General features: G+C 39.0%; 1 non-coding gene across 1 annotated transcript; it reads right to left on the reverse strand.

The window, feature by feature from the left end:
- Positions 1 to 1,420: 1,420 nt before the first annotated feature.
- On the reverse strand, positions 1,421 to 1,526 carry LOC117280899 (small nucleolar RNA R71). The gene has a single exon (XR_004511488.1). It is a non-coding gene; the product is annotated as a small nucleolar RNA R71 (small nucleolar RNA).
- Between the last annotated feature and the right edge of the window lie 6,164 nt (positions 1,527 to 7,690).

A 7,690-nucleotide genomic window follows, 5' to 3' on the forward strand; every position in this document is an offset into this window, starting at 1 on the left:
ACGAAAATACTCTGTAAACAATACACAGTCGCGCCATGCCCAAATATGCCAACTCTGTCAGAAATTAGCCTCTGTAAAAGTCTGTTGGAGCGCCGCGTGGTTCCCTGTGTAGTGCTAGTATGTTTTTCTCAGAGTACTATCCTCGCTCGGCTAGGAAAGGATAGTTTCATCCGAGGTTATAAATACATCAAAAATACGATTTTTAGAGGACTTTTAACCTTGGAACCTTTGGGAGAGCATTGGAGGCTACAAGACACAGGATTTCATCATCTTTCCATCACTTCAATAAGGGAGTTCGGATTGTAATGTTAGATATCTTACTCTTTAATTATATTTGTGATGACTTTCTCCATATATATGGAGCAATTTACCTTAGGGTTTGACATGATTTGGTGACTTGGTTGTTGTTTATGGATTTAACTACTGCTTAATTGCTTGAATTTATTGGAGGAACTTTAATATAGTTGTGATTTTATTCTTTATAGTGTTTAATCGAAAGAGGAACATCATATTGAATATTATTGAAGCGTATAATTTTGGTGATACTTCGAAGTAATCGAGAGAGCTTTTTATGTTATCGTTTAAAATAAGATTGAGAAATATTCGCAAGAAGTTCTTCTTAGATCATTTCCTACCAATAGATTCTTGAAAGTTTCACCACGCTTCACATTAGTTTATTTGAAAGATTTGGATTTAATCTAGAGAGGAGTCTAAATCGGAAGTATAAGCTAATCACCTATTGAATTCGTGAGAATCGATAGAACCACAAGAGTGAAATATAACAGTATCATATCTAGAATAACAACCTTGCACCTATCATGTCAAAAACCTTTATTTCTCATATTGATAAGAAATCAACTCTGCTAATCTCTAGTTCTTTGCAATCAATTGTCAATTACTTTACTTTAGTAGTTAATCATAGTTCGTAATCATTCCAATCAAGTTTTGATCGTATTGAATAGCATTTAAACCAAAAATTACTAGAGCATTGTTTAAACCTAATCCCTGTGGAGATGGTAATTTAACTAAACTATCATTGGCTAGCGAGCATCAATTTCGTGTTGTGCTTTGCGCTACCCGTAGTAGTGAATAGAGACTGTCCAGTGTCATACCTCTACCCGTAGTAGTGAATAATTTCGAGTCGAAGCAAGGTTGGCTTCAAACTATCCAGAATAACTGTGTCATCAGAGAAGAGGTGAATGAAGATCCTAAAACTCACTTGATGGATTTTGAGAAAATCATGAACACCTTCCAGTATAACGGAGTGTCAAAAGATGCAGTCTACTTAGGGGCATTCCCCTTTTTGCTGAAGGATGACGCGAAGCACTGGCTTTGTATCTTACTAACTGGGTCGATCAGGACATGGGAATATTTTACTAAAACGTTCCTTGAAAAATACTTCTTAGCTGCAAAAACAGTGAAATTCAGAATGAAATTCACAACTTTTGGTAGAAGGACACTGAAACAAATTTTGAAGCTTGGGAAAGATTCAAAGAGATAGTGAGAAAGTGTCAGCATAATGGTATTAAATTATGGATGAAACATCAGGACTTTTGGGATGGACTGACACCTTTCTCGCGACGAACTCTGAGCACTGCAGTTGGAGGCCCTTTAATGAAGAAGACTCCTAAGGAGATTGTTACAATTCTTGATGAGCTCTCTGAAGATGCTAACCAATAGCCTGCTGAGAGTAATGATAGAAGAAAATCAGTCGGGGTTCATCAAGTGGATTCTAACACATCAGTGCAAGCCCAGCTAGACGCCATGGCCAAAGAGATAAGAAAGTTGACCTTAGCCAAGGTCCAGAACCAACCATTATTATTTTGTGACTTTTGTGGAATGGGTCATCTAACGCATGAGTGTCAGGCCTCAGTTGTAGATGGAGTGGTAAATGTTGTGGGAAGATTTGAGAGAGGCAACTACCAGAGTGGTAGTAATTTTAACTCTATGGGACAGAGGCACCCAGGCTTTTCTTGGAGTTACCAAATGGTAGTCTGAACTCATGGCAGCAGAATAATCTGATACCCCAGGGACAAGGAGCTCCAGGATTTCAGAATCAGCAAAGGCAGCAATACCAACCTCCATAGTCTAATCAATTTAGCATAGAAGATCTAATTAAGGCTATCATTATTAATACGGATGAGAAATTTGAAACTCATAGTGTAGCTATTCGAAACTTAGAGAGGAAAGAAGGGCAGATTGCTAGTCTGTTATCTGAGAGGTCTCCAGGAACCCTTCATGCAGATACCGAAAGGAATCCAAAGGAAATAGTAAATGCAGTGTCTTTGAGGAATAGCAAAGTATTACAAGATCCATTGGCAGCAGAGAAAGATGAGTTGACGGGAAATCAAGTTAAGAATGAAGGAGAGCAAAAAAGTGATGAGCATCATAGGAATAAAGTGAGGGCAGAGTAAGAGCATCATAAGACAAACAAAAAGTAATGATAAGATCGAAGAGAATAAATACATGCGTGATCTACCTTTCCCTCAGAAGCAAAGAAGAGAGAGGTTGGACAAACTATTCGGGCGCTTTCTAGAAGTGCTAAAACAGGTGCATGTGAATATACCTTTCACATAGGTGCTTTCACATATGACAGTCTATGTTAAGTTCTTAAAGGAGATATTATCCAACAAGAAGAAAGTGGAAAAGATATCGGTCGTCAAGCTCATAGAGCATTATAGTGCCATCCTATAAAATAAGCTACCTCAAAAGTGTGGAGATCCACGAAGTTTTACTATACCTTACTCTTTAGGAAGTACTAAGTTTGAAAAATCTTTTTGTGATTTAGGTGCTTCTATTAATCTTATACCTTTGTCTATTTTTAGTAAATTAGAGGGAGAGATTGGAGAAATCGGATCTATACTTGTGTCCTTGCAGCTGGCGGATCAGACCACAATCATATCGGAAGAAATAGTAAAATATGTGATAGTTCGGGTGGATAAATTTGTGTTCCCGATGGAATTCACTGTGGTAAACATGGAAGAGAATAGGGAGGTCCCTCTGATTCTAGGGACACCCTTCTTGACTATTGCCAGAGTGATTCTACACATTCAGGAAAGGCAGCTCATGCTTAGAGTGGGAGGAGAGAGGGTGATCTTCAAGATGAAAGGAGAAATGAGGGACCTAAAGGAGAGAAATGGAGAGAGTAAGCATGATAAGTGTGGGGTGTACCCACAGAATACCAAAAAGAAGCTCTCAGCATGGATGTGTGCACTGGTCGGGCGTGCAAAAGAGATCCCGACTTCGATTCAGACCCCGACTAGATTATTCAGGGCAGTTTCCTTTACCTCTTGATTTTTATTTGTATGTCATGGGGACATGCCAAAATTTAAAGTGTGGGGTGGGGGATGTAAATGTGTACATGTATGTTTGTTTTCTTCTATTATGTTTGGAAAAATATTAACTTTTCCCGACAACAGATTTCCTCGACTATCTTCTTGAGGGATCAAAGTTGAACAAAAAAATATTTTGTTTTTATTAGGTGGTGTAAGAATTTCCCCTTCATTTTTCTTTGTGGCGCGGTTCTTTTTCAAGGGTTTGTTTGAACCATGTGTAGTTAGTTTTTCTTTTGTTAGAAATTATTCTTGACTTTGTTGTGCCTTGAGAGTAGTAAGTGCATTAGTTGTGACGCCCAGGCTCAGTTCTTGACCCATGTATTGTAGTGCCTTAAATTGTTTGATTTTGACTTTGCTACTACTTTGACTAGAGAGTCGGGATAGATCCAGTCCCGAGTGAGTTATATGTCAACATGTGTGTGATAGTTTGTTGATATTCTGTGTATGTTAGTTGATGTCTAGAACTTGCTCAGTGTATTTGCAAAGCGAAATAGCAGTCTTGTTCGGTCTAGATAGTAATATAGGTATTTCTTTGTTGAGCCAATTATATGTTTATGACCCGCATGATTGTTGTGTATCCTAGTTAGCCCATTTGAGCAGGTAATCCTACCTCTTTGGTAATCACATTGTATGCATAATCCTTGTTTGAATTGACTATTTGTTTGAACCTTCTACTTATCTTGAGCACTTGATTTTGTTATGAGCTTGTAAAAGCTAAGTGAGGTATGGTCGGGTTTTTTTGTGGAACTATTGAAAAATGAGAAGGGTGCATTTTTTGAAAATATTATGAAATCCACTTGTAGGGAATTGAAAGAAAAAGAAAAAGAAAAATGAGTTTGCTTGAAAAGAAAAAAAATGGATTTCGTGCTAGTGGTAGTTCTGATCTTGTTTGTGCTTAAAGAAATTGGGAGCTTGATATTATTATATTGTGAAGGTTGGAGTTTGGTTCAATAAAAGTGTGGGGTTTGAATTGTTAATGTATATTTATTAAAGTACTTAGGGAGGTGTAGTCACTATTATCCAAAATGTATCATACCCGTCCCACAGCCTACATGACAACCAAATTATGTCCTACTTGATCTTTGACGGAATGTGCTCAATTAGTAGAGTATTACACTACGGGCAAGCCTACGGTACGTTTTCTGTGGCGCATGAATTTTATTTCTAAGAGTGAGTTAATTCTTTCTATCTTGAATTCCTATTTGTTTTTGAATGTTGTTGTATGTGGAACTACTCTTTCTCTTTGGTGTGAGGGCACATGATTTGCGAAGGAAAGGTAACATCTTTGGCCTCTGTGTTAGAGTAAGTGAGCAGGGTTTCGGAAAATATGTGGAGTTTCTTAGTTGAGTCTTGAGACTAGGATATTACAATAGGGTGCTTAGTCTGCTTTAAATATTCTTGGTATGATGCGTTAGGGAAGTTGTCTGATAAGAAGGTTTGACATGATTTGGCGATTTGTTTGTTGTTTATGGATTTGACTACTACTTAATTGCTTGAATTTATTGGAGGATCTTTAATATAGTTGTGATTTTATTCTTTATAGTGTTTAATTGAAAGAGGAACATCATATTGAATATTATTGCAATGTATGATTTTGGTGATTCTTCGAAGTAATCGAGAGAGCTTTTTGAGTTACCGTTTAAATTAAGATTGAGAAATATTCGCAAGAAGTTTTTCTTAGATCATTCCTACCAATAGATTCTTGAAAGTTTCACCACGCTTCACATTAGTTTATTTGAAAGATTTGGATTTAATCGAGAGAGGAGTCTGAACCGGAAGTATAAGCTAATAACCTATTGAATTCGTGAGAATCGATAGAACCTCAAGAGTGAAATATAACAGTATCATATCTAGAATAACAACCTTGCACCTATCATGTCAAAAACCCTTATTTCTCATATTGATAAGAAATCAACTCTGCTAATCTCTAGTTCTTTGCAATCAATTGTCAATTACTTTACTTTAGTAGTTAATCATAGTTCGTAGTCATTCCAATCAAGTTTTGATCATCCTGAATTGTAGTTAAATCAGAAATTACTAGAGTATTGTTTAAATTTAATTCCTGTTGAGACGATAATTTAACTATACTATCTCTAGCTAGTGAGCATCAATTTCGTGTTGTCTTTTGCGCTCGTCACACAACCTTCATCTCGTGTATCCACGGCCTTCTGAGGATCACATTATAGCCCATGTCAATATCTACCACTTCGAACAAAGTGGTCTTCGTTACCCCTTCGGCATGCGTGGGTAACAAAATTTCTCCTCGGGCTGCGACACTAGTTAGGTTGAAGCCGGCTAGAAGTTTTTTCACCTGAATGATGTTCCAGTTAATTTTGCTTGCTCCAGAACTCTCCATTGTATGATGTTGGTTGAACTTCCTGGATCAACCAAAATGCACTTAATTTTAAAATCTAAAATATTGAGAGAGATTACCAAAGCATAATTATGTGGAAGAAGAAGTTCGTCAGCGTCCACCTCCGTGAAGGTGATGTCATCTTCCGAGACTTCCTAGACCCTTTTGTCGTGGGTCACCAATATCTTCGTTTTCTTTGTTGCTGAAAAGGTTACCCCATTAACCTCATTTCTTCCGAAGATCGTGTCGATAGTCATCCGAGGTGAGTCTGTTGCTGTGTTCGATAGTTCTGCGTTGTCCCGACTTCGACCATAATTGTTTTTGGCGCCGTCACTCAAAAATTCTCTAAGATGACGATTATTTAGCAACGTCGCCACCTCCTCATGAAGATGTCGGCAGTCCCCAATTCTATGGCCATGAGTCCAGTGGAATTCACACCACAAGCTAGGATCCGATCTGATTGGTTTCGGAAACCATGTTTCTTTGATATTCCTCATCGTTGACACCAATTCTACCAGGCTGATGTTAGAGTGGTAATCTGATAACATGGGATATGCAGGATCTCGGAACCCTGGCACCTATTTTTCTTACAACGACAAGTTATTCCAGCCACGACCCGTCCTTCTGTCGGAAGCAAACCTATCCAACGACTGAAATCCTTTACTGCTATGCACGTCGGTCCTCTCGTATGGTAGAAAACGAACCCTAGAGGACCTCAAATCTGCATCAAAGTCATTTTTAAACTGTTCATTATTTTTATCGCGACCTCGCCCCTTGGATGACACCGAAGAGCCAATTTGGTCATCTTCTATCCTTATCTTAGACTCGTAGCGATTGTGGACATCTACCCATGTGGTTGCCTGAAACTCGAGCAAGCTCTCCTTCAATTTTCAGGAGGTATCGGAACTTAATAGATTGAGGCGCTTCGTGAATGCCTCCGCTGTCCACTCATCCGGGAACTCTGGTAGCAGCATCCTTTCTTTCTGGAACCGGATTATGGATTCTCGCAATAGCTCGGATTCTCCTTTTGAAATTTTGAATATATCTACCTTTTTGAACTGGACCTTTCTTTCTCCAGCATGGGCTTTGATGAACAAATCTGCAAGTATTTCAAAAGAATCGATTGAATGCTCGGGTAAGAGAGAATACCATGTCAGAGCCCCATTTGTGAGGGTTTCGCCAAACCTTTTTAACATAACCGACTCGATCTCATATTGAGCCAAGTCGTTTCCTTTCACTTCCGTGGTGTAAGTCGTGATATGCTCATGTAGATCTGAAGTCCCATCATATTTTGGTATGTTCGGCATCTTGAATCTCTTCGGGATTAGCTGTGGTGCCGCACTTGGTTTAAACGACAAATTGCATGTACTTTTTTGAATTTGGTCCCTTTAACACCGGCGGCGTACCCGAAATTTGATCCATCCGAGCATGAAACTCCTTTTCATTCTAATCCATTCGTTCATTCATCTCTCTCATGAACTTCATGAGCTCAGTTTTGAAAGGATCATTCAAATTGTTGTTTCCTGATCCACTGTTGGTCCCTCCGGCTTTGTCAAAACTGACTTCGTCCCTTGGGGTGCTGTTATCAGTTCTCTGAGCCGTTTGATTTGCGGGAACACTGTGAGGAATCGAGGCCCTCCCGCTCGCATTATTGGAAGCAACCGACAAAGCATATTTTAACTTCGTCATCACCCGATCTTGCCTTGAGAGGTGGTCTATAATTTCTCTCTGCTGCTCTCTCAGGAGTTTAACCGTTTCAGCAATGTTTTCATCTTCCGCATCATCGGGAGTTGGGGCCCGCACATGCTGAGGGTACTGACCTTCACGAACCGGGGTTATTTTATTCCCTTCGTTGCAGGTATCGCCGATTAAGTTATCGCGTTGGGACAATTCTTCTCGTTCATCGTCTGCTCCAACGTTGTAAGTGTTGCTGACATCGTTAACTGCCATACCTGACTTTTACTAAGGAAAGAGTCAAAACTTTGTTAGTAACAAACAAATG

This window comes from Nicotiana tomentosiformis, chromosome 4 (assembly GCF_000390325.3).
Source record: "Nicotiana tomentosiformis chromosome 4, ASM39032v3, whole genome shotgun sequence".
In the NCBI taxonomy this organism is placed as follows: Eukaryota; Viridiplantae; Streptophyta; class Magnoliopsida; order Solanales; family Solanaceae; genus Nicotiana; species Nicotiana tomentosiformis.